General features: G+C 49.1%; 1 long non-coding RNA gene across 1 annotated transcript in view; it reads right to left on the reverse strand.

Moving 5' to 3' along the window:
- Positions 1–16,278: 16,278 nt before the first annotated feature.
- The window catches only part of LOC119978016, a 33,998-nt gene continuing 24,459 nt past the window's right edge, over positions 16,279–25,817 (reverse strand). The window contains exon 3 of the long non-coding RNA XR_005463348.1: positions 16,279–16,583. This is a non-coding gene — a long non-coding RNA (uncharacterized LOC119978016). The remainder of the gene's footprint in view (positions 16,584–25,817) is intronic.

Consider the following 25,817-nt stretch of genomic DNA (forward strand, 5'->3'; position numbering starts at 1 on the left):
GCGCATGTGCCACGGGACAGGGCATCTGGGATCTCGTTGAGCTTCCCCGGTCAATATATGATGTCATAATTATAGGTGGAGAGTTTGATCCTCCAACTCAAGATTTTATTATTTTTTATTTTGCCCCTTTGCAGGTTGTCGAACATGGTCGGTGATGAGGGTGAACCTCCTACCTGCGAGGTAGTGCCTCCAGTGCTGTACAGCTTCCACAATGGCTTGGGCTTCTTTCTCGACTGAAGAGTGTCGAAGTTCCGAAGCGGAGAGGGTTCGGGGGAAAAAGGCTACTGGTCTCCCTGCCTGGTGGCGAGAGCGACCTCTGAGGCGTCGCTCTCCACCTGAAAGGGGACGGATGGCGGCTTTGGCGATGTCCTCCTTGATGCAGTTGAAGGCCTGGCGGGCCTCTGCTGACAGTGGGAAGAGCGTGGTCTTAAATAGTGGGCGGGCTTTGTCCGCATACTGGGGGACCCACTGGGCGTAATAAGAGAAGAATCCCAGGCACCTCTTGAGGGCCCTGGGACAATGAGGGAGAGGGGGTTGTACGAGGGGGCGCATACGGTCCGGGTCGGGGCCCAGGACTCCGTTTTGGGGGCAGCAGGGTAGCATGGTGGTTAGCATAAATGCTTCACAGCTCCAGGGTCCCAGGTTCGATTCCCGGCTGGGTCACTGTCTGTGTGGAGTCTGCACGTCCTCCCCGTGTGTGCGTGGGTTTCCTCCGGGTGCTCCGGTTTCCTCCCACAGTCCAAAGATGTGCGGGTTAGGTGGATTGGCCATGCTAAATTGCCCGTAGTGTCCTAATAAAAGTAAGGTTAAGGGGGGGGGGGGTGTTGTTGGGTTACGGGTATAGGGTGGATACGTGGGTTTGAGCGGGGTGATCATGGCTCGGCACAACATTGAGGGCCGAAGGGCCTGTTCTGTGCTGTACTGTTCTATGTTCTATGTTTTCCACGACATATCCGAGGAGGGCTAGTCTGGTAGTGCGGAAAACGCATTTCTCCTTATAGTAGGTGAGATTGAGTTTCTGGGCAGTGTGGAGAAATCAGTGGAGGTTGGCATCATGGTCCCGTTGGTCATGGCCGCAGATGGTGACGCTATCCAGGTACGGCAACGTGGCCCGCAGCGCGTACTGGTCCACCATTCGGACCATTGCTCGTTGGAACACCAAGACCCCATTTGTGACGCCAAAGGGGACCCGGAGGAAATGGAAGAGGCGGCCATCTGCCTCGAACGCCGTGTAGTGGCGGTCCTCCGGGCGGATTGGGAGCTGGTGGTATGCAGACTTCAGATCCACCGTGGAGAAGATGCGGTACTGGGCGATCTGGTTGACCATGTCTGCAATTTTGGGGAGCGGGTACGCATCGAGGTGCGTGAACCGGTTAATGGTTTGGCTGTAATCAACCACCATCCGGAACTTTTCCCCGGTCTTGACGACCACCACTTGAGCTCTCCAGGGTTTGTTACTGGCCTCTATGACTCCCTCACGTAGGAGCCGCTGGACTTCGGCTCTGATGAATACTCTGTCCTGCAGGCTGAACCGTCTGCTGCAAGTGGCTACTGGTTTACAGTTAGCCGTTAGGTTAGCAAAGAGTGGAGGGGGGTCGATTTTTAGAGTCGCTAAGCTGCATATAGTGAGAGGAGGTAGGGGTCCGCCGAAGCTGAGTGTGAGGCTCCTGAGGTTACACTGAAAGTCGAGCCCGAGTAAGAGTGGGCCGCAGAGGTCGGGGAGTACGTACAGCTGGAAATTAGAGTAGCTGGCGCCCTGAATCATTAGGGTCGCAATGGTGCGCCCTTGTATGTGGACCGAGTGCGAGCCCGAGGCGAGGGAGATAGTTTGCCGTGCAGGGAAGATAGGGAGCGAACAGCACCTTACCAGGTCAGGATGTACAAAGCTCTCGGTGCTCCCGGAGTCGAAGAGGCACGGTGTCTTGTATCCGTTGACTTCAACGGACATCATCGAGCTCCTGAGGTGCTTCGGACGCGGCTGGTCCAAGGTGACTGCGTTGAGTTGCGGGTAGTCGGTGGCTCGATCAGCAGTGCTGGAGTGGCCCCGTGATGACTGTCCGCGGAGGTCGTAGTTGTCGAGGTGAACTTCGGGTGATGGCCACGATGGCGGCCCCCGTTGTTCGCTCGTGGAGGGCGGCGAGGGAGATGGTGCCCAAGATGGCGGCCCCCATGACTCGCACATGGCCGGCCGCGTGGGGTAGGGTTGCCAAGATGGCGGCCCCCTTGAGTCTCACATGTCGGGCGGAGGCGGAGTCGGCAGACACGCTGCAATGTTGTGGGGCCTGCGGGCCTGTGAGTTGGGAGAGCGATTGCTCTGGACTGCGGGGGAGTTAGAGGGTTTCGGTTTTGCCAGGCATACTTTGGCATAATGTCCTTTTCGACCGCAGCTGCTGCAGGTCGCGTCGCGGGCCGGGCAGTGCTGCCGTGGGTGTTGGGGCTGGCCACAAAAATGGCACGCTGGTGCTTCATAGTGGGTGGGTGGCCGCGCACGCAGGCCTGGGGCAGTCGCTGGTTGGGGGTCCACGTTGGGGTTGCTTGGTTTGCGGGAAATTAGTTGAGACTTTGAAACGCAACCTCCACTGAGGTTGCTAGTGCTACCATGTCCTCCAAGTTCTGGGCTTCTTTTTCGAGTAGTCGCTGGCGCACATAATTAGACCGGACCCCCGCAACATCACGGCCAGTGAGTTTCATATGCTGGGAGGCAGTTACAGCTTGAAAGTTACATTCCCGAACAAGGGCTTTTAAATCGCGCAGATAGTCTTTTAGCGACTCTGCGGGGCGCTGGCGGCGGATAGCGAAAATGTGCCGCGCGTAGACCTCATTTACAGGCTGCATGTATAATCGGTCGAGCATAGCAAGGGCCTCAGTGTACGAGTCGGTACAGTTGAGTTGCATAGAGATGCGATGGCTCATCTGTGCATGCAGTAGGTTGAGTTTCTGCTCCTCTGTAGTCTCGGAGGTGGTTGATGCAGCCAGGTAGGCCTTGAAACACCGAAGCCAGTGTAGAAAGATTTCCTTTGCCTCTGCAGCCTACGGGTTGAGTTCTAGTCGATCAGGTTTGAGGGCTGATTCCATAGTAGTTTTCTTAAGTCTATTAAATTGATGTGACCATCAATTCAGTCAAGACACGATAGGAAGTAAACTCTGGTTTTAATAGACTTACAACTGAGCCTGCCTGCGACCAGAAGAACTGAGGGCAGACTGACAAAGCTGCAGCACTTTTATACTTCCGGTAGTGGGAGGGACCATGGGCTGAGCCGAGTATGGAGCCCTGTACAAGCTCCTCATTTCCCCCTGTGGGCAGAGCCGCACAACGGCTCACAGACAGAGCCCACAAGGACACAATACTATACAGTGTGAATTACATGAAGTACATTCACCACAAGTGCTTTGCAAAATAAATGTCACAAAGACAAAGTTTTGAAAGTGTGCAGCGTCAGTCAGGATCAGAAGAAGAAAGATAGATTAAGATTCATCATCTTAAATTCCTCATTAACAGGCAAGCCAATGGTAGGTCCTACTTGAAGATGCTGGTGCCCTGCACAGCTCTAAAATTTTCTACTTTTTATTTGAGATTACCACAACCTAAGGGCAAGATTTTCCTGCTAGCTTTGGGAATAACACAGATCAGGATCAATTAGGGTCCCGAATCCACGCCTGCTGGGGGCCAGACTGATTTTCCTGGGAAATGGCCTCCTAACTGGCCACCTCCGTCCTCCCCTTCATACTAAGTTGGTGAAAAGGCTCGCGATTGATGCTGGCCCAATCACTGGGCAGTAGCTCCACGGCCTCAGCAATCACAGCAGTAGAGGCGGGTGCAACTCCAGCAGGTCTGAGAATGCAAAGCAAATATAACATAATTAAATATTTTAGAGGAGGAAAAATGGCATGCCCCTTGGATGTGAGGGGAACTCCTCTGATTGGATTGTTAGGGCCACTGGATAAGCTTTTCCTGCTCATGGCCTCCTCTTTGCATTCAATTTGCCTTCTTGCCATCCATCAGTGTCAACACTGGACCCTTGGCCAGGTCCCTCATGTCTGCACACTGTTGTGGCATAACTGAGGGGGGAGTAAACCAGTAGGCCTGTCAATGATCACGGAGGGCAGCATGCTACCTTGGAGTGACAGCCACAACATACAAGGCACCAAGCAATGGTGCTGGGTCATATCTTCACCACCAAACCTTAAGAGTAATCAGTGATAATATGGTGAAAATGGTTAGTGCATGTAAGCACACAAACAAAATGTGATCATTGTAATCTGAATGGCTCATGACCCCTTTCCCTTACATTTGTATTGATTGGATGTCACAAAGAGGAAATACTGTGGAAGGGATGGATCAGCTGCCTCATGCTTCACAGATCATGACCTGTAAACATTAGTTGAAGAGGCGCAGAAGAGGAGAGCAGTGCTGTACCCTGCTGACTGACGTCATCCTCCAACCATCACAAAGAAAGCCTGGATTCAAATCTCTGATGCAAGAGAAGGCCAGAGATCTTGGATAAGGTTCAACAACTGACTAGACTGTGGCAAGGTAAGCAGCTTGGACCACAGAGCTCCAAGTGAAGGGTCACATCTGCGTGCTGCAGCGAAGGTGTGAGACCTGGCACATGCCTTGAGGCTTGTGTGTGTCAGCTGCTCATGCAGGTGTGCACTAGAGATGTCAATGAGGACTTTCTGATGTGGCCATTTTGAAATGCTTTGTAATGTTCTTTCAGATACTTTATCAGGCCACCTTGCCCTGTGTCTGACCACCCAGGGGCTCCCTGGCCTGGGAGATCTCCCCGGGTGCCATTCCGCCTGGTCCACGTTTGTATGGACAGTACTGAACGGGGTGGGCTGGGAATCGCAGGGGAGACCGTTGGATGCCAGGAGACCAGTATATCCATGGTGAGCACGCCTAAATTGGTTTAAAACTGACTTATGCGCGCGAGGCTTAGTCACGATCATTGTGGACGGGATTCTGATCGTGACACCCCGCGAAGTGTGGATAGATCTCACGACGTGTACTGGTTACCAGGAAGCCCGCATGAGGCATCTACCAATGCCTACAAAGTCCGCGGCCGCCATGCCAGGTTCCCGACCACTCATTTGTTGTTGTATGGTCGTGGTGCGTGAAGATTGGGCTGGGGGTGGGGGGGAAATGTTTATTTTACCATGTTGATGTCATTGTTTATGTTACTGTTATAAAAATTTTCAAATACCTTAATAAAATTTTTTTTTTTAAATGCTTGTTGGGATGGGGGAGGAGCCCTGTTTCTGATGATAGTGGGGGGGGGGGGGAGGAGCCCCCGTTTCTGATGATGGTGGGGAGGAGTGAGCCCTTGGTGCTTGTGGTGGGGGGGGGGAGTGTCCCTCTTGTCCATTGTGGGGATGCTGGGGGGAGGGGGGGTGTTATTTTCTGTGCTGATTGGCCTGATCTCTGGTGGAATCAGATTCGCTGGTTCTATCAGGTCGTGACCTGCCACCATGATGGCCTGAGCCACTTTTTTCAGAGAGGCTCAAGATCTGGATAAAATCCTGTCGGGTTTCAGTCAGAGCCTTTGTAAAATATTTGAGAAAACACCGGCGAACGTGTTCAGTCTCCATTTCACGTAGCAAGTCGAGCCTCAGCAGGATCGTACAGTTTGGCTGCTCCAGGAAATTAATTTTCTTAATGCTCTAACTTTCAGAAGGCGCCCGATCGAGTTCTGAGCTGTGTAAGATACCCTGTTTGTCTAGCTGCCTCGTCGGGCCATCCCTGGCTGTCAAGCAAGTGTTTTCCCAGCCTTCAGTGTACGTGCTTTGATAAAAATTCTCCAAGGTGGAATTCACTCAAAAGTCACAGCCTGTGTAACCTACCATAAATTTTCAGATGAGTGAACAGCCTTTTGGCATCGATGAGGCTGCAGTGAAGTAAAATTAGCATGAGAAATCTCTAAACAAGCAAAAAAGCCATATCAGCCCTGGAAACTTTAACATTTTTAGTTAATCACAGCTATTGAGAATGCCATATGTGCTTGGATAGGTTGTTGAAAATTGCTCGTTTTGACTTATGTCTGGTTTTACCCGTGTCACATGTGAAAATCTGTGGGAAAACAAGTGAGTTTACATTTTTGCGAAGGTGGCCATAATGTGATGGAAATCAATTTACAAACCGAATGCGACAGAAAGAAAATCCCAGGGTGCACAAAACAAACATTATAGGTTTCTTTTCACTGGCCACGCAGCCCTGACATTATTAACACGGGAGGAAGTGGAGGGCTAGGTTTGTGGTTGATTAACCTGGAGGAACAGGTTTCCCTCAGGTTCTGTAATGGTTGGGCCAGCAGTGGGGTTAGGGAAGGTGGTGGTGGAGGCATGGGGGAGGGATTTTGGCCAATGTCCGTGAATGCTGTGGAATTTTAGCTCCGTGGCGCATGTGTATATATATTTTTAAACAGGTTCTTGAGTCAGATGCCGGCCTGCTTGATAGGCTCAGCTCCTTGATGGACAGCAAATGCTGCAGCAGAGGCTGCAGCCCAACTCACGACCGTCTTCTCAAGGGCAATAAGGGACGGGTGATGAATGCTGGCCTGTAGTCAGCGACGCCCAGATACTGTGAAACAATACATTTTAAAAACGAGCAAGTAGTTTTCTTGTTGCTTGGGAGTAGAGAGGTTGAGGGATGGGGGTGGGTACAACATGGTTTCAAGAGTCGAGGGTGATGGTGGGAAGATCAGAGAGAGACCTGCAGAGGAACTGGGGGTTTGCGGAGAGATCAGAAGGGATCTAGAAGTAAGTGGAAGGGAAGATGGGGGTGTTGAGGAGACATCAGATGGAGAGATGGGAATTGGGTGGAGGTAGTTGTCAGTGATTAGGGGATGGCAATTCACAAAGAGTGTTAAACGTTTGAAACTCTCCTTCACAAATGGAAATCGTGGTAGATAAATTATCAACCAATAACACTGAGAGATATAGAGCAAAGACGGTATATGGAATTACTTCACAGATCGACCATTCATTGATTGACGAACAATCTCATTGATTGAAAAACAGTCTTGAGGGACGAAATGGCCTACTCGTGTTCCTATGCAAGGGTGAGTTGGTGATTGTGAAGGGTATCTTGGTGATTATAGGTGTGTTGAGTTACTGTGAGAGGGCAGTAGGGGTTCCAATTGCTGGGAATCTTTGCAAGCTTGCTTGGGAGACTGGGAGTGAAGCATTCCTGCTACTCCAGGCTCACAAACAGTGCTGGAAAGGGACTGACCTGTTCCATGCAGCAGGCCATACTTCCCTTTAGCTGCTGGGTTTCCAGAGGCTGACCAGAGTGGGACAGCAAAAAAAATCTGAGGGACATAGCTTTATTAAAATATTTAAATCAGCACCCTGTCTCCTAAGAGTGGATTGGTTAATTGCCCGCATCTCGGCTCCATTAAAACTGAAAGTGGGCAACTTAGAGACTGGTTAGGTTTGGATTTACCATGTTTTACTTTTTTACTTCTCACTTGACCACAACATATTCATTCTTGTGGTATAAGATTCCCTCCACAAGCAATATTAAAAATGTCTTCTGTGGACATGGACCTCATGGACCTCATTCACAAGTTCAGAATTTGATCCTAACCGCCTTTTATGTCCTGTAATAATAATCACTTATTGTCAGAAGTAGGCTTCAGTGAAGTTACTGTGAAAAGCTCCAAGTCGCCACATTCCGGTGCCTGTTCAGGGAGGCCGGTACGGGAATTGAACCCATGCTGCAGGTTTTGTTCTGCATTACAAGCCAACTGTTTAGCCCACTGTACTAAACCAGCCCCTCTGAGTAACTGTCTTGAAGCACTGCAGTTTATGTGGTGAAGGTTAGATAGGGAGTAGCAGAATTTTGACACAGCGATGAAGAAGGAATGGAGATAAAATTTCAACTTGGGTTGGTATGTATCTTGGAAGGGAATGTGGAGGTAATGCACTTGTTGTCCAGCTCCTTCTAACTGGTGGAGGTCATGGGTTTGAAATAGTTGTTAAAGGAGTTGTTACACACTGCAGCTACAGTAATTGTAAATGTTGCCACAGTCCCAGAGGACCATAGACTGTTGTCCCTTTTGAGAGAGAGCTGATCAGTGGTGATTTAAACTGAGGGTCACCGCAACTCAGGCAAGAAGCAAAGATGAGAAGGAGGGGGTCATGAACAACCTTAGCCGGTACAGGGGTTGAACCCCCGCGTCTGTTGCCGCTGCTTCGCAACCCGAACCAGCGGTCCACCAACTGAGCAATTTGCAGAACTCTTAATTTCCTGGGGTTTGGGAGACCTCCTATGGTATTGGTCACAGTAAGCCAGTTGATAACGTCACTTTATAAAGGACAGACAGGATCATTAACAAAATATAAATCTTCTGTTAACAAGGAGTATGTTTAAACTAGCCTGTCACTTTCAGGCCATGGCCTAATTGTTAAATAATGCTTAGTGTGGAGAAAATAACAGACCCATCAATCAGAGCTCGAAATGTCACTTGAAAGTGAAACTTCTGGCTGCCATAGCAACATAAATCATATGATGCTGAATAAATATAGCAATGTTCAGTTTACACTGGAGAGGGGACCGAAACACGTTGGGAGATGAGTGTTCCCAGTGTCCCATAAATGGCTGGAACACGGAAGGGGAGGGAGAGAAAATCAGTGTGGGAGAGATGGAAAAGCGGAACTGCAGCATTGGAGGAAGGAAGGAGACTGAAGTTTAATGATGGCAGGTACACTCAAAAGAGAGGAACTTCGGAGTCTGACTGGACCCACCTCCCAACTGAAATACAGAGCAGCGAAGAGGTTATGTCCCTTGTACCTTGAGGAAGCAGTTGATGACTGCAAGTATCACCTCCTTGACCTCTGGAATCCCTTTGTAGTAAGAGATTAAGTTTTCCAATTTCACTGGAATGGCGAAGGTACCTGAACCCCTCGACACAACCTTACAGTCTGTTATCGAAGGGGCCTTTCATAGAATCACTACAGTACAGTGCAGAAGGAAGCCATTCAGCCCATAAAATCTGAACCGACCCTTGCAAAGAGTACCCTACCGAGGCCCACGCCCCAACCCTATCCCAGTAACCAAGTAACCCCATCTAACATTTTGGACACTGAGGGCAATTTTGCATGACCAATTCACCTAACCTGTACATCTTTGTCCTGTGGGAGGAAACCGGAGCATCCGGAGGAAACCCACGCAGACACGGGGAGAAAGTGCAAATTCTACACAGTTGCCCAAGGCTGGAATTGAATCCGGGTCCCTGGCACTGTGAGGCAGCAGTGCTAACCACTGTGCACCATGCGACCCATAGTCACATGCTCCAGGACTTGTAATCTGAACCTCTACTCTCTTTAGAATTTTACCTGCTGCCTACAATGCCTCCATTTCCCGAGTACTAAGAAGAAATAAATCTCCCTACCTGATAACAGCTGTCCTTTGTTGCTATTTCCCCTATGTGTTAAATTTATATTTTCAGAGATTGCGACCCGCCTTATTGCTATAATCATGTCTTGTTCACTTTCCTACTATGTTACAAGAGAAGCTGGTCTTAAGATTGCCATTTTCCAGCCTGACAACACACCTCTGATCCCATGTGAAAAGGAAGCACTTGACATCCTGGGGAACTCTACCTGATCCACGGGAGATGGATAAATCACTGCTGCTACAGCTTTGTCTGGCTATCTCCAATTTAACTGAATATCAGTAATGCAAATTAACTGCCATTATAAGTTATCTTTAAAAAAACTATAGGGGAACTATTGTGGCAGCTGTTTAATGTGACAACTGCTCTTCATTTTAATTTATTTTAGTCTAGATAATCCAGCATAACTGAGGAAGAGGAAGAAAAACAAAGCAACTCATTCGTCACACGTCACCCACAAGACCAATTCTCTCTTATTCACTGGCCTGGACAAATCCACCTGGATCTTTTTTTCTCTATGGGCCATGAAACAAAGAATGAGGGTGCTGTAAGTGTGTGAGGTGAAAGTAGAACCTGACAATGGAGAGAAGAGGCTCTGGTAATATAACTTGTGGGCTCAGATCCAAAGAGGGCAGATGGTGGGTGACAATCTTTTTACATGGATGGACTGAAGATGATCTTGCAGAACATGGTACTGATGACGAGGGTCACCGTGAGTTTATTATCCTCATTGTTAATAATCAAGAACTCCATGCTATAGAGGGTAAATGGAGGCTCCATGAACATCTGTACCTGTTCTTTGTGACAGAGAGATCTGACAACCACTTGGTGCATTTAATATTGATGCTTTTGCCATTAAACTTAATGCTTTTGAAACAATGCTGGTAACTGTCTTCTGAGTGCTAGCGGACAAAATCTCTGATGTTGTGAATCTAATTGTATCAAGTCTGACCTTCCACTGAGCAATGCCCAACCCAGCACAAGTTGTAGTTAAAGTTCCACCTTCCTGATACCCTGTCTTCTCCTGCTAACAGTTCACGTCAACTTTCCAGTCAGGCCTCGCAACTGTCTATAGCCTTTGATAGTTGACCACATCCTCCTTGAATATCTGTCCACCATCATCCAGCTGGACGGGATTGAATTTGTTTTCCTCCATTCTTTATCTCTGTAGCCAGAGAACCAGCTGCATTAACGTCTTCTCTCCGTCCTCCACTGTTACCTCTGGCATCACCCCACGATCTATCCTTACCTCCTCCTATTTTTCAGCTCTACACTGCCTCTTGGCAACATCTGAAAAACATAATGCCAGGTTCCACATATACACTGACAACACCCAGCTCTACCCCACCTCTTGGCCCTGACTGTCTCTAAATTGTCAGACTTCTTGTCCAATTTCCAACACTGGATTAACAGAAATTTCTTCCAACTCACTATTGGAAAGACCCAAACCATTTTGTCTTAAGTGCCTGTCACACCTCTATTTCCTAGAACCGATGACTCCATCCCTTTGTGTAGCAACTCTCGAGGCAGAAGCTGTCTGCTTGATGTCTTGCTGTTATATTTGATCCAGTGTGAGTTTCTGACCACCACATCTTTGCCATTACTAAGACCACCTACTTCCACCTCCATAACGTCGCTTGGCCTGTTTCAGCTCATTTGCTGCTAAAACTCCGATCCATGCCGTTGTTACTTCCAGACATAACTATTCCAATACAATCCTTGGCAATCTCCCATCTTTCAACCTCCATAAATATCATAGATATCATAGAATTTGCAGTGCAGTAGGAGGGCATTCGGCCCATCGAGTCTGCACCGGCTCTTGGAAAGAGCACCATAACCAAAGGTCAGCACCTCTACCTTATCCCCATAACCCAGTAACCCCACCCAACACTAAGGGCAATTTTGGACACTAAGGGCAATTTATCATGACCAATCCACCTAACCTGCACATCTTTGGACTGTGGGAGGAAACCGGAGCACCCGGAGGAAACCCACGCACACACGGGGAGGATGTGCAGACTCCGCACAGACAGCGATCCAAGCCAGAATCGAACCTGGGACCCTGGAGCTATGAAGCAATTGTGCTATCCACAAGGCTACCGTGCCGCCCAAATGAAATGAAAATCTCTTATTGTCACAAGTAGGCTTCAATGAAGTTACTGTGACAGCCCCTAGTCGCCACATTCCGGCGCCTGTTCGGGGAGGCTGTTATGGGAATTGAACCGTGCTGCTGGCCTGCCTTGGTCTGCTTTCAAAGCCAGCGATTTAGCCCTGTGCTAAACCAGCCCCTTATGAAGCTATTGTCAAGGGAGTGTCCCTTTAAGAAAGGATTTTGTCTTACCACATGGCTTCGGTGATCTCCTTTTGTGTGTGGAGCTGAGCTGTGGCTGTGAGGTTTATTTTACTTTCGCTTTCAGTTTTGACTACATACAGAGGAAATAAGTATTTTGGCCTGTCTCTCTCTATTTTCATTTTAAAGTTTTGTTCCAGAAAGAAACCCATTGACCTGCTTTGGTAACTTCAAAGATATAGTTTGCTTTCTGGAAGGGTTTAAACATGCTGGTGAGACGGGGTCAGAATCTCAGGAAAATCCAGTCTTATTCAAGTGAGAATGCAGAGTGCTGGGCCACGCTCTTGAAAAAGGGTTTTTGGTTTATGGGATTTTGCTTTTGAATTGGAACAGTTAAGGGGGAATTTGTTAAGTGTTATACATAGATTGCTGTAGCTGTGGGGTGTCTTTATGGTTGTAATTGATAAAGATTCTTGGTGTTTGTTTATATATATATTTATATATAGATATATATATGTTAACTAAGTTCTTAGAATAAAGATTGTTTTGATTAAAGTGTCTAGGAAGACTTTTGAATTGCATCTGAAGGGAAGGCTCGTGTGCTCATCCTAGCCAAATTCAACATAAAGGTTGTAGGTCAGGTGGAATTCATAATATACTTTGGAGTTTTTAAGCCCTGGCCCATAACACTATCCAAAACTCTGCGGTCTGTACCTTAACTTGCAACAAGTCCCATTCACCCGTCACCCCTGTACTCTTGAACATACACTGGCTCCTAGTTAAGCAACTGGTATTTAAAAATTCTCATCCTGGTTTTCTCATCCCTCCAGGGTCATATCCCTTCCTACCTTTATAATGTCCTCCAGCCTCAAAATCCTCTGAGATATCTGCCCTCCATTTAATCTGACATTTTAATTCATCTCTGATTTTAATTGCTCCAGCATTGGCAGTCGCCCCTTCAGTTGCCTAGCCCCCCCCCCCTCCCAGATCTGGAATCCCGCCCTTTTATGTCTCCACCTCACGACCTCGCTTTATTCAAACCTGCCCTTCAATTCAAAACTTTAAATCCGTTTTCTCCACACCAGATTGTGTTTAGGTGGATGCGTTCATTGTTCATTGTGTCTGCTGATCCAAGCACAGTAATCCGTTTCTGTTCATTTTTACAATCCACAGAAAGGGAGCTCTCATTGCAATGTACACTCCATTCCCAAGCTGTTCTACGTGGTAATCTGCTCCAGCCGCCAATAGAGAACATCTGAGGTTGAATGATACTTTTGGATCTGGCACTCATCCCTGCATCTGTTGTGTAGCATTTGAGTTGCTGGTCAGTTGAAAAAATCTATGCTTATTCTGTGGTGCATGATTGAGACAAGTTTTTCACAAAATACTAAGCAGCAGTTTTACCAGGTTACAGAAATAAAGTTACACCTGCAAAGAAAGGTCAGAATCATTGGGCAGAATCTACCAGCTGCACTGCACCCGAAAAGCAGTGCAGCATGGTCGGTAGATGCCGGGATATCCCTCTTCCGGGATCTACCTGGCTCGCCACGCCTTGTGAGATCATACGTGATTTCGCGAGATGTCGTGATGTAAATCTCGCCCATTGTGGCCAGGATCACTTTCTGCTAAATCTGCATATTAGAATGAGACAAGGCGTGGGATCTAACCCTCTTGCCTTGGAGACCTCGGGCGAGCGCCATTCAATGCTGGTCTCCGCAAATGGGGACCAGATGGAACGGCACTTATGGGGGTCTCCCAGGGGATTGGAAGTCCCCAGGTGCTTGCCCTCTGCAGGGTGGCACCCTGGCATTGCTGGTGCTACCTGGGCATCCTGGCACTGCTAGCCTAGGACCGTGGCAGTGTGATCTGGGTGCCAACCTGGCACTGCCAAGGTGCCAGGTGGTACTGCCAGCTGGCACGTACACTGCTAGGTTGCCAGGCTGGAATTTTGTGTGTGACAGGGATCAGGCCCGGGGGTTCCCTCTGCGGGTGTGGTGGATGTGGGGGAGGGGGGCGGGTGCCGAAGACCCCATTATAGGTGTGTTGGAGCTTGGGAGGTTTGGGGATGGAGAGATCTGGATGCCATTTAAATATGGCATCCTGATCCTATCCTGCACTGAGGAATTCCGGCGAGCGGCGCTCCTCAGCGCAGAAAACGGGACTAAGTGCAGCCTTGACCGTGCATTCCCTCCTGAGGCCCCCGATCTACACAAATGGCCGCTAATAGCGTGATATTTCTCGGTCTCTGTTCAGGGAGGCTGGTACGGGAATTGAACCCGCGCTGCTGGCCTGCCTTGGTCTGTTTTTAAAGCCAACTATTTAACTCACTGTGCTAAACCAGCCCCAAGTGGGGAGGATTGTTAGGGGTGTGCCTCCGATACTTCTGTGCTGGGGGGCTGGGAGCCGTTAGGCTGTAACGCTGATCACTGTTCACGTCGGAGCCGGTTGCTAGCTCTATGAGGCCCGGCCCTGCCAGAGTGACAACGTAAACCATGCCCAATCATTTTATTAGATCTAAGAGGTTCAAGATTTGGAGAGAAAACTGGTCTGTGCAACTGGAGAGTTACACGCCAGTGTTCTATCTGAGCCTGACACTGTGTGTGCCAACCCATGCCAGGGGACAATGCCAGGGCACTTGCCTGGGCATGTTCTTCTATTCCTATCCCCCCAGGGGCTACATCTACCTCTGCGCTCCTGGAGGGTTCCCCTTGACTGCCTCACGTCTGGTCAAAGATGTTGTAAACTTTGCCGCCATGACGTCACATCGACAAGGTTTGAAAATTTAGTAAGGACAAATCTCACCCGATTTCATTTGTCACAGTAAGTTACCGTGGTATGGAATTGAAACAAATAACATGTGTTCAGGCCATGACCGTAATTGGAAGTAAGACTGGACTAGCAAAAATTGTGAAAAGGGAAGTAAATGAAATCTGTTAAAATAAAAAGGATTGGGGCTTAGGTACGAAAGGAATTTTTGCTGAAGAAAGCAATTTGCTCATTTCATCCTTCAAAGTATTTAATAATTCAGCAAAAAGTATAATTTGCAAATATCCTTTCCCATCACTTGGTGTTATCTTTTAGCTTTTTATTTGGGTTGGGGAGGGGGTTTGCTAATCATGTAACAAGAGAACTAACTGGGGCAAATCTTTCATGGTTAACAACTTGAGAGGGAGTGGAATTGTCATTGGCAGATTTCAGCCTGGAAATAACTGACTGAGCTGATTGTAACTCCCGTGTTATTGGACGGCCACAGAGCTATAATTTTAGGAATGCAATGTAGTACACATTTCCCGTTTCCTTATTGCACTCTACAAATTGCTGCTCAAAGATAATGATTCCTGTGCAAAATTGCTGAAGCTGTGCATTATGGTGGTTGAGTTGATTGTCAGCATAAAAAGTTCTTAACTGGAAAGCATTTATTTAAAGGTGAATGTGATATTTTGCTAATCCTCCTTTGAAACTGCATTGCTGGGACTCAGTCTGTTTGCCTGGCTATTTACTGACATATGAGCTGTTAAATACTTGAGCAGAAACTTACACTTTTTGGATGCTACAGAGATTAGGTTCAGCGGGGTTCATTTTCAACTCTCCTACCTGAGCAGTCGTGTGGTAAAACCTTCTTGCCATAGAACCAGTCCAACATTCAACCCACTGAGAGCAATGGAATTAGTAGATTATGGCATGTATTGACTTTATGGGAGTATATGCAAAATATATCAACTAAAATCGCCATTCAATTCTGAATGTTTATGCACCCATAAATTGCTCTCAAATCGATAATCTCGAGAGAATGAATATGTTTAATTTTCTAGTATCATCAGTTTCAAGTGATTGATTGCAAAAATCTTGCAAAATTCTCCGGTCCACCAGCCATGATTGTCAGCCCGCTCCCGCCGGCAATGGGATTCTCCGCTCCCGCAGCCAGCCAATGGGCTTTCCCATTGTGGCCACGGGCGTGGGTGCGCTGCCAGCGGACCGGAAGATCCCGCCGATGGAGAATTCCGCTGATTTTCTTTTAACTAAAAGAAACACAATAAGCTCCGGAACGATGAAACTAAAACTGGAAACTTACAGCATAATTACAATCTCCAAAAGGAAAAGACTAGTTAATAGTTCAGTGGGAGGGGCCTTTTCCAGAATATAGGTGAAGCGATGATGAGCCCCACCACAATAGATTTGAGAGGAGTTGAGCATTAGCTATATAAAATGTTAATAATATACAACTACAAAAACTGCTGCTTTTATGAAAGTTGAAATCAAATGTTATTCTGTGCATTTTCACCATTTGACTGTCTTTATGCTTTTGCGTACGATATTTGAACCTTCATTCCATTGTAAATTTATTGCATCGTAAATCATCAAAGCGCAGTGCTCCTCTGCTGCTTCCTGCACTTTCCTTATGGCTTTAAGAGCCATGTGGAGCTGTGTTTCTCCTACATAACGGGGAAAGTGCTTCATCAGCTTTTATTGAATTCAAAGGCATGCATTTCTGCAGATACCCTTGGTTAAAAAAGTAAGAATTTTTGAATTTCCTGATTTGCCATGTCAGAGGGAACTGTCAGACACTTTTAATAACAACATATGAAAGACAAATTCCAGACATAAACCTTCCTTCGCAGACCCTAGGGATGGTGCAGGAGAGTTTTATTGAGTTGCAAGAGAATTAGTTAGCAGTTTTGTATGATTCACACGGCGGTTTCTTTCCAAGCCAAATACAGTATGAGATTACACCATGACACTTTCAACGTTTTATAGGGCATTACATTTTTTGATGGTAAGCGAATCATCATCTGAACATTGACCAAGAATGCATTATTGCAGTAAAAAGAAACTTTGTGAATGTTTTTGATGACATTGCGATTACCACTGCGTTAGTTATTGTATGATGATGGGTCCACCTGTGGAGAGACGCTGAAGTTAATTACAGAATTGAGACTGACTATAGTTGGCCTGGATGAGTCGAACATCATTTTGTTGGCACATTCACCTACTTCCAGTCCATTGTGCTCCAGATGTCTGTCACACTTCCACGTGTCACAGACGAATGCAAATATCTGGGTATCCCTTCAAAAAAATACCGAAATAAACAAAGGTTATTTGGAATGTGCAGAGAAATTTAGTAGGAGCCAGTGTGTCTGCACCTTCCCACCATCAAAGGCAGGGTTTTGATCTCCAGTCCGAACAACTATTTTCCTTCTGAGTGAACTCAAGTTGATGTTTACTGAACACCAATTAAGATATTTAGCCCCCAGGGAGCTACATTTTAGCTGAACAATAATACACTAATGTGCTATTTCCTCAGAACAGCCAAATAATGGCTAAAGCATGGACTCTCATCCAATGAAGGACACTATGTGGCTTTCGAAGGTTGAGGGCCAGAGGTTTTCCAGCTTGGAAATAGCAGCAGGATGTCATAGCAGGTAAGAGAGAAAGAGGATGCTTCAAAGTGATGGTTGCCCTCCAACTTTTTAAAATTTAAAATAGAAAGTGGCGTTTGCAACTGAGTTACCACTGTTGCAGAAGGAACATGGAGGCCTGTGGCAACACCCAAGCGGACAGGGAGGGTCTCTAGGCCTACCTGGATTCTTGCCTCTTTTCTCCCCTGTTTAAAGTGGCCCCATTGCCTTCTGGGAACATAGAAAATCTCAGTTGGCCTCCATGAATCAACTTTAATAAGCCCATTAGTTTAATTGGGTAACAGTGCCTCCCCCACTCCCTCAAGCAGCAGGAAAATGGCCATGGGAAGGGATGAGAGTTGGAGCTGCAGAATTGGCATGCTGGCTGGTGGTGCTATTTTTAACTTCTACCCCCCCTTCTGAACTACACTTGGGCTGCAATGAAGCACTCAGAGAGAATTAAATTGGAATATTTCTCAGGTAGCATTTCTGTCTGTATTGCGGAACCCACTGGTTAAAATTGCGTTTGGTGATCGGCTGGAGAATAGATTATCATAGATTATCATAGATTATCATAGATTATCATAGATTATCATAGAATTTACAGTGCAGGAGGCCATTCGGCCCATTGAGTCTGCACCGGCTCTTGGAAAGAGCACCCTACCCAAGGTCAACACCTCCACCCTATCCCATAACCCAGTAACCCCACCCAACACTAAGGGCAATTTTGGACACTAAGGGCAATTAATCATGGCCAATCCACCTAACCTGCACATCTTTGGACTGTGGGAGGAAACCGGAGCACCCGGAGGAAACCCACGCACACACGGGGAGAATGTGCAGACTCCGCACAGACAGTGACCCAAGCCAGAATCGAACCTGGGACCCTGGAGCTGTGAAGCAATTGTGCTATCCACAATGCTACCGTGCTGCCCCTAATGACCGTTTCCAACGGAATCGGGGAGCGGCGATGCTCCGCCCCTTCCAAAGCGGCGTACTCTAGGAGTACGTATCGACGGCCTCAGACCCCAATGTTCCGCCCCTGACCGGCCGAGTTCCCGACGACGTGGGTCGGGAACCCGGCGTGCCGTCTGCAGGCTCAGTCGGAGGAGAGCCGATCCACAGGCAGGGAGGAGTTTGGCTGGGGTTGGGTGCACTGTAGGGGGGGTGGTCCAGGACTCTCGAGCGGCCAAAGGGAGGGGCGGGGCACCATTTTGCAAGCCGGGTCCACGTGCGGCCAGCGCCATGTTGCACGGCGCGGTCGCTGCAGGCTACCGACGTGCACATGCTTGGCCACTGACCCGGCAATTCTCCGAGCTGTAACCACAGCTAGAGCCAGATGCTCTACCCTGCCTTGCTGCAAGCCCCCACCTAAACGGAGGACTGGTAACCGTTTTGCGCTGAATTTTCGGTCATAAAAGGTCACCGTTCCCACGCCGGCATCAGGACTTAGCCTGAGAATCGGAGAATCCAGCTTGTTATGTTGGGATCTGGGGACTGATGCAGGTGCAGGGTGTAAATTCACTCAAAGCCAATCAATGAAGTACGAAATTAGATGTCAATCTTTTAAGAACATAGAACATACAGTGCAGAAGGAGGCCATTCGGCCCATCGAGTTTGCACCGACCCATTTAAGCCCTCACTTCCATCCTATCCCTGTAGCCCAATAACCCCTCCTAAATGTTTTGGTCACTGGGGGCGATTTATCATGGCCAATCCACCTAACCTGCACATTTTTGGACTGTGGAGGAAACCGGAGCACCCGGAGGAAACCCACGCACACACGGGGAGAACGTGCAGAATCAGCACAGACTGTGACTCAGCAGGGAATCGAACCTGGGACCCTGGCACTGTGAAGCCACAGTGCTATCAACTTGTGCTACCATGTTGCCCAAGCTTAATTAGAGTTATTAATAGAATGCAACATTAGTTTTTTTAATCTGCTTTTTGTGCATGTATCTATGTACATTGCGCCCTTTTCATCTAAACAAATTAAGTGATAGCCATTTGCTGGTTCATTCCTCAGGCCGAATCAAGCTGCCAGGTTTAAATTTCAAACAATGCTCGGCAGTGAACTATCAGTTACCATTAACTGGTGCATTTTCCATTGCAACACCTCTACCAATCAGAGCCCATTTTCCAACCATACAGTTTAAAGTTGTTGCTTCCCCTGACATTGGTATTCTTGTGAGTGTCCTGATGAATGCAAGACAAAGCTTTGACAAAATGTCTTTATTCAGCCATACTCAGTTCTGTACTACTAAATGACTATTCCTAAATAGTTCAGTTGTCTTGTTCTAGTGCATAACCTAGTTAAGCTACAGCTTCCATTTGCCCTCCTTCCTCTTCCTGCACGACTGTTACAGAATCACTCCCGGCCATGTTCAGAGGTTCTGTTGCCTATAAATGATCATTTTGTAGCCATCTGGGATGGCCACTTACAACAAGAAACATGGACGTTCGCAAAGCCGAAAGGGAAATGTGGACAATGTAAGATTCAGGCAGACACAGAGCCTGAATGTATATTTGTGAGAAGAGAATCCAGACAGCATCGAAACCCCCAACCGATTAGCATTTTGATGCCCATCTCCGTAAGACAAAGGATTGATACTCAAGTAACCGATACACGTCCGGACATTTCGGCGCCACTCCCTTTACTCAGGAAGCATAAACAACAGGGTCAATGACACGCTTGGGATACGCCCAGCCATCAAGGCACCCGCCCCTTTATTGGCTCAGATCGAAGGCAGTGATCGAGATTCCCGGCGGGAATATGCGATCCCGCTATTTACCGAGCCCAAAAATGGGTTTTGTGCTTGGAGCCGAACCAATTGCGGCACCTACCACTCTGGGCAAGATCCAGATCAGAATTTTTAAAGGAGTCATAAAACTCGAGGCCAGAGTCTCCCGGCTCCTGGGATCCACCGGATCCAGCGATGCAGCGTGATGCCGGCACCAATCAGTATTGGTTTCCAAAAATGAAACCAGATGTGGTGGCCATATCGGGAGGCTCAGAGGCCATTGGAGCCCATGGGCGGTCAGGGACAGGGCAGGGAAGTGTCCTGGCACTGACCTAGTGCCAGGGCAGTATCAACCTGGCATCTCTGGCAATACCAAGGGGAATGCCTGAGTGCCAGGGCAGGGCCTGAAGGCATGTATGAAGGGTCGAGGGGTCTGAAGCGGGTACATGGGGGGGGGGGGGGGGGGGGGGGGGAGGGGGCCCTCAGAAGCCCCATAATAGGGCCCTCAGCAAACCGAAAGCAAGATATGCTGAATGCCCTCCATGATGGATGGGGGTGGGGCCATGCCTGCATGCTGTGTGTATGTGGAGAGGTGGTGTTGTCCATGTCTGTGGGTGGGTGGGGGTGGGCCTTCAACTTAACTTTTGAGATCTGGGCCCCCTTTCTTGGGCGCTCTGTTCTCTGAGGAGCCAGTCTTGCCGGTGTCTTTTGTTCCCCACGCCAGAAAAACGTGGGATTTTTCAGTGAGAGGCTCCTCAAGCTCCAAAAAAATGACTAAGTGTGGGTGACTTGCAATCTGGATTGCTCCCATACACCCGGCGGGAATGCGATCGAAGACTTTGTTGTGCACAACACGGTCACGTGACAAGGCCGTTAAATCTTGCGAGATGCCACCCGTGAGATTTGTGATGCTCGGAACGCCTCTCGAGATTGGATCTCACCCAGCATCTTGCCATTAGGCACAATTTTGCCAGCGGCAGAATCTCCTGAGGCCCGGGAACTAATGCCTGCGCCAGGGAAACCTCGCCATGGCATCGTTTAGCAGTAGTCCACACAAATGTGGAGCAGGTGTAACGCCATCTGGTGGTGTTTCCCAGGCCATCGGAGGCTCCAGGGTAATTGGGCTCTGACAGGGTGGTACCCTTGCACCTCCGCTGGTGCCCAGACACCTTAGCACTGCCAGCCTGGCACCAACACCTGGGCACATTGGCAATTGCAGGTTGGCGCAGGGTTTGCCAGGGTGCCAGGCTGGCAGTGTCAATGTGCCCAGGTGCCAGGTTGCGTTTAAATGCAGCTCCCTCTTAACAGTGCACAGCTCAGCCTCAGGTCGGAGGAATCATCACCTGGGAATCCAAATCGGCGTGATTTGGCTAAACTGGGATTGTTCTCCCCAGAGAGACGGAGGCTGAGAGGCGAGCTGATAGAGGTTTATAAAATAATGAGGGGTATAGATGGGTGAACAGTTGGAGACTTTTTCCCAGGGCGGAAATGACAATTATTCGGGTCGAGAGATCGGGGCAGCAGTTACAAATAGTCCTGAGCTTGTCAGTGCAGGAAATGAGGTAAGTGTAGCCTGCGCGGGGCATCCTTGCGGAGTCCAAAAAAAACAAGAGTCCCGTTTGATAGCGGGGTCGTTCCCTGCACTGCAGGTGCCAAGGAACACTCAGCTATACGTGTCCAAAACGGGACTCATTTTGTGCGCGTTCAATCGCACCCTTAGTCATTTCCTGGAGAATTTTGCCCTGAATCTTATTGCCATGTATATAAAATGTACAGTTAGAATATTTCAGTCCTTCTCGCACATCTTTAAATCCACGGCTGCTGCTTTTTAGAGTGTAATGGCACCCAGACCAACTCTGCAAGGATGGCAGATCTCAAGGCCCAGTCACAAGAGGGCCATGGCGGTGGGCCTCGAAACCATGGCACAGTCACAGGGCCAGAACAGGGTGGCATGTCGATGCCAGTGAGGCCTGCAAGTCAGCTGGATCTCTCCAGGTTCAGGCTCACCTGATAATGCCCGCCAAGGAAATTTCAGGTGACAGGACGTGGAAGGCAACGTCTCCCCACTTCTGGGCGAGATTCTCCCCTACCCGGCGAGGCTGGGTGTCCCGGCGTAGCGGAGTGGCACCAACCACTCCGGCGTCGGGCCTCCCCAAAGGTGCGGAATTCTCCGCACCTTTAGGGGCCAAGCCCTCACATTGAGGGGCTAGGCACGTGCTGGAGCGGTTGGCACCACACCGACTGGTGCCCAAACCGGCTCCAACGGCCTTTGACGCCCGCTGACGTCACCACCGGCGCATGCGCGCTGGGGGATTCTCTTCCGCCTCCGCATTGGTGGAGGCTGTGGCGGCGGCGGAAGAAATAGAGTGCCCCCACAGCACTGGCCCGCCCGCCGATCGGTGGGCCCCGATCGCGGGCCTGGCCACCGTGGGGGCACCCCCCGGGGTCCGATCGCCCCACCTCCCCCACCAGGACCCTGGGGGCCCGCTCGCGCGCCGATCCCGCCGCCACCAGAGGTGGTTCAAACCATGGCGGCGGGAGAGGCCTCCCAGCGGTGGGACTTCGGCCCATCATGGGCCGGAGAATCACCGCAGGGGGCTCGCCGATCGGCGGGTGGTGTTTCCCGCCCCTGCCAATTCCCGGGTGGCGGAGAATTTCTGCCATGGCGGGGGCGGGATTTTCGGCGGCCCTGGGCGATTCTCTGAGCTTACAAGGCATCCATGACCTCCCAGATGCACTTGTGGGCTGAAGATCATGAAATGCCACACGTGTCCCCGCTCAATCCCTGGAATGACCCGGTGCTGCACATGTTCAGGGCTGCCCTACCTTCAAGGCCACTGGGAGCAGGCATCTGCGAGGCTGTGTCACAGGTGCTGCACTATCTCCTTGGTGAGGCGGAGTCTTCATCAGCACTTGCTGCCCTGCACCTCATTGTAGGAAGTATACATCCTGAGGTCTCCTTCTCTGCAGTCTTCTGGCTCCTTCCTCAGTCTGATGGGCACCGGAATCTTGAGCCTGCCCAGCAGCCCCCTGTTGTTCTGGGGCAGAAACCAGCCTGGGCTGGTATTGCCACAGTCAGTGAAACAAGTCGGACTTTCATTCCCTCAGACCTTATTTCAATCCTTGCTACTGAGTGAATTTCAATATCCAAACTGTCAAAATGCAACCCCATTTATTGATTGATTGATTTATTGATTGATTGATTTATTGATTGATTTATTGTCACAAGTACCAAAGTACAGTGAAAAGTATTTTTCTGCGGCCAAGGGAATCTACACAGTACGTACATAGTAGACAAAAGAATAATCAACAGAGTACATTGACAAATGGTACATCGACAAATAGTGATTGGTTACAGTGCGAAACGAAGGCCAAACAAGAGCAGGATAGGGCATCATGAATAGTGTTGTTACAGGGAACAGATCAGCCCAAGGGAGAGTCGTTGAGGAGCGTGGCACTGTTAGATGAATCCGTGATTGGCACGCTCCATTAGTCCGTTGCTGGTCTAAAGCTTCTCGTGACTATTGTACAACCCTCAGACTGATCATCATCTTCAACTTCCAAATTCTCTGTGTCATGCACCATTTCAAAACCCCACCGTTCCACTTTGGGCGGTTCACCATAATGATATTGTGAGTCACATCTGGAGCACCCTTTAAATGGTTTTCCAGGTGTTGTAACGAGACCCATGAGGCTTGTCTGATTAGGTTCCCCATGAGTCTAATGGAGTAAGAGTTTCCCCACTAAGGAGCAGAGCCCCCTTATCAGCGCAAAAGGAAACCAAATTATAAAAACCTGGCCTTAGCGTGAGCTGGGCATGGGTAGTCCCTTCTGGGTCCAGTGTGCATAATATTTCTATAACTCTGTTAATAATGCCCAACACTTACTATGTGGCTGCTTCGGTGAACCCAACACCAGTGGGGTTCATTCATCTATTATTACTATTCCAATCTTATCATCTGCCAGATCGGCTAAAAATGACTTCACGCTCATTTCTTCTGTCTGTAATTGGGGCAGCACGGTAGCATGGTGGTTAGCATAAATGCTTCGCAGCTCCAGGGTCCCAGATTCAATTCCCGGCTGGGTCACTGTCTGTGCGGAGTCTGCACGTCCTCCCCTGTGTGCGTGGATTTCCTCCGGGTGCTCTGGTTTCCTCCCACAGTCCAAAGATGTGCGGGTTAGGTGGATTGGCCATGCTAAATTGACCGTAGTGTCCTAGAAAGTAAGGTTAAGGGGGGGGGTTGTTGGGTTGCGGGTATAGGGTGGATACGTGGGTTTGAGTAGGGTGATCATTGCTCGGCGCAACATCGAGGGCTGAAGGGCCTGTTCTGTGCTGTACTGTTCTATGTTCTATGTTCTAACTCTTCCGTTGTACTGGCACCCTGGGCGAAATTCTCCCAACGGGAGACAAAGTGCCGACGCCGGAGTGAAAACCGGAGTGCTTCACTCCAGCATCGTAGGCCGCTCCACGTCCCCTATTCTCCCACCCCCAGGGGGCTAGGAGCGGCGCCGCGTCAATTTAGCGCGCCGGGCCTTGGCGCCGCTTCAAAGCGGCGGCGCGTAAATGATGTGGCCGGCGGCGCTTAAATGACGTCACCCGTGCATGCGCAGGTTGGCCAGCGCCAACCCGCGCATGCGTGGTTGCCGTCCTCCCCGCGGGTGCCCCGCAATACATGTCGGAGTGATCTTGCAGGGCGGCGGAGGAAAAAGAGTGCGTCTTTTAGAGATGCCGGCCCGCCAATCGGTGGGCACCGATCGCGGGCCAGACCCCCACTGAGCACCCCCATGGTGCTCGATCCTCAGTCCCCCCCCCCCTCCCCACAGGCCGCACACGCAGCGTTCGCGCGCTGTTCACGCCGGCAGCGATCAGGTGTGGTTGGCGCCGGCGTGAACCGGTCGGATTGGGCAGGCCGCTCCGGACCGGAGAATCGCCGCTCGACCGTTAAAAACGGCGAGCGGCGATTCTCCGAGCGGCCTGTCGTAAAACTCGGCACGCCGTTTTGGGGGGGGGGGGTTGGACAATCGCATGCAGGTGCCAGGGCGGCGTGGCGGGAATCGCCCGGCACTCCCGCGATTCTCCCACCCGGCATGGGGGTCGGAGAATAGCGCCCCCTGTGCATCTGAATGATCTTGAAAGGTGGCAGTCAGCCATTGAGCCCTCCATCCTTTGTGATACCGCAGCATGTCCCATTTGCTCCATCAAATCTTCTGGAGATGATTGCTTCCCCAGTCATTTTTTTTGAACCAGAAGACATTTGATCCAAAAAAGGTGTATTTTTCTGAGAACCAAATGCCAGTTAAGACCAGAAACCTATCCATCTGTGGTACCCAGAGACAAGATTGATGAGCCTCAACTCCGGGGTCCTTCTTTTCTTCTTATTAATGGCATAGGAATTGATATCCACTTTAGACATAAACAAATTTCCAGGCTGAAACGTTTTGGTTGCAGATTCGTTCAGCTGCTTCCAAAGCTATCAATGTTTGAAGGTTCATGCTAGGAATAAAGATTCAGGATTTGGGAGGATTTGGGAGTTGACACCCATGAAATTTGGATATTTGATGTTTTATATCTGGTTCCACTATGGGAAGCTTGCTGAGGAGAGGGAGGAATGGGCACAGATCCTAATATTAAGGAGAAACATCTATAAAATATTTCTAGACTGTCATGAATCTTTTGCTCATATTTTGACAGATAACCCCTGCCTACTCTTCCACAAAACAAAACAATAACTTGCACTTATAAAGCTCCTTTAATGTAGCAAGTTGCCCCCCCCCAGCTTAAAAAATAAAAACATTTTCTTTTCAACAGAATCTTCTATATTTATTGCTATCAGACCATCAGTAAGAATTGCTCTCCTGCCATAAGCCACGGATGCTCAGTGACACTAAAACACAGGGACAGTTTGCAAAGCACCTATGCAGAGAAGAATATTTATCACTCAAAATCATCATTTGCAAGGCGAGCTAGTGAAACAAAGGTGCGGTGGAAAGTTGC

The sequence above is a fragment of the Scyliorhinus canicula genome, chromosome 1 (genome assembly GCF_902713615.1).
Source record: "Scyliorhinus canicula chromosome 1, sScyCan1.1, whole genome shotgun sequence".
Classification (NCBI taxonomy): Eukaryota; Metazoa; Chordata; class Chondrichthyes; order Carcharhiniformes; family Scyliorhinidae; genus Scyliorhinus; species Scyliorhinus canicula.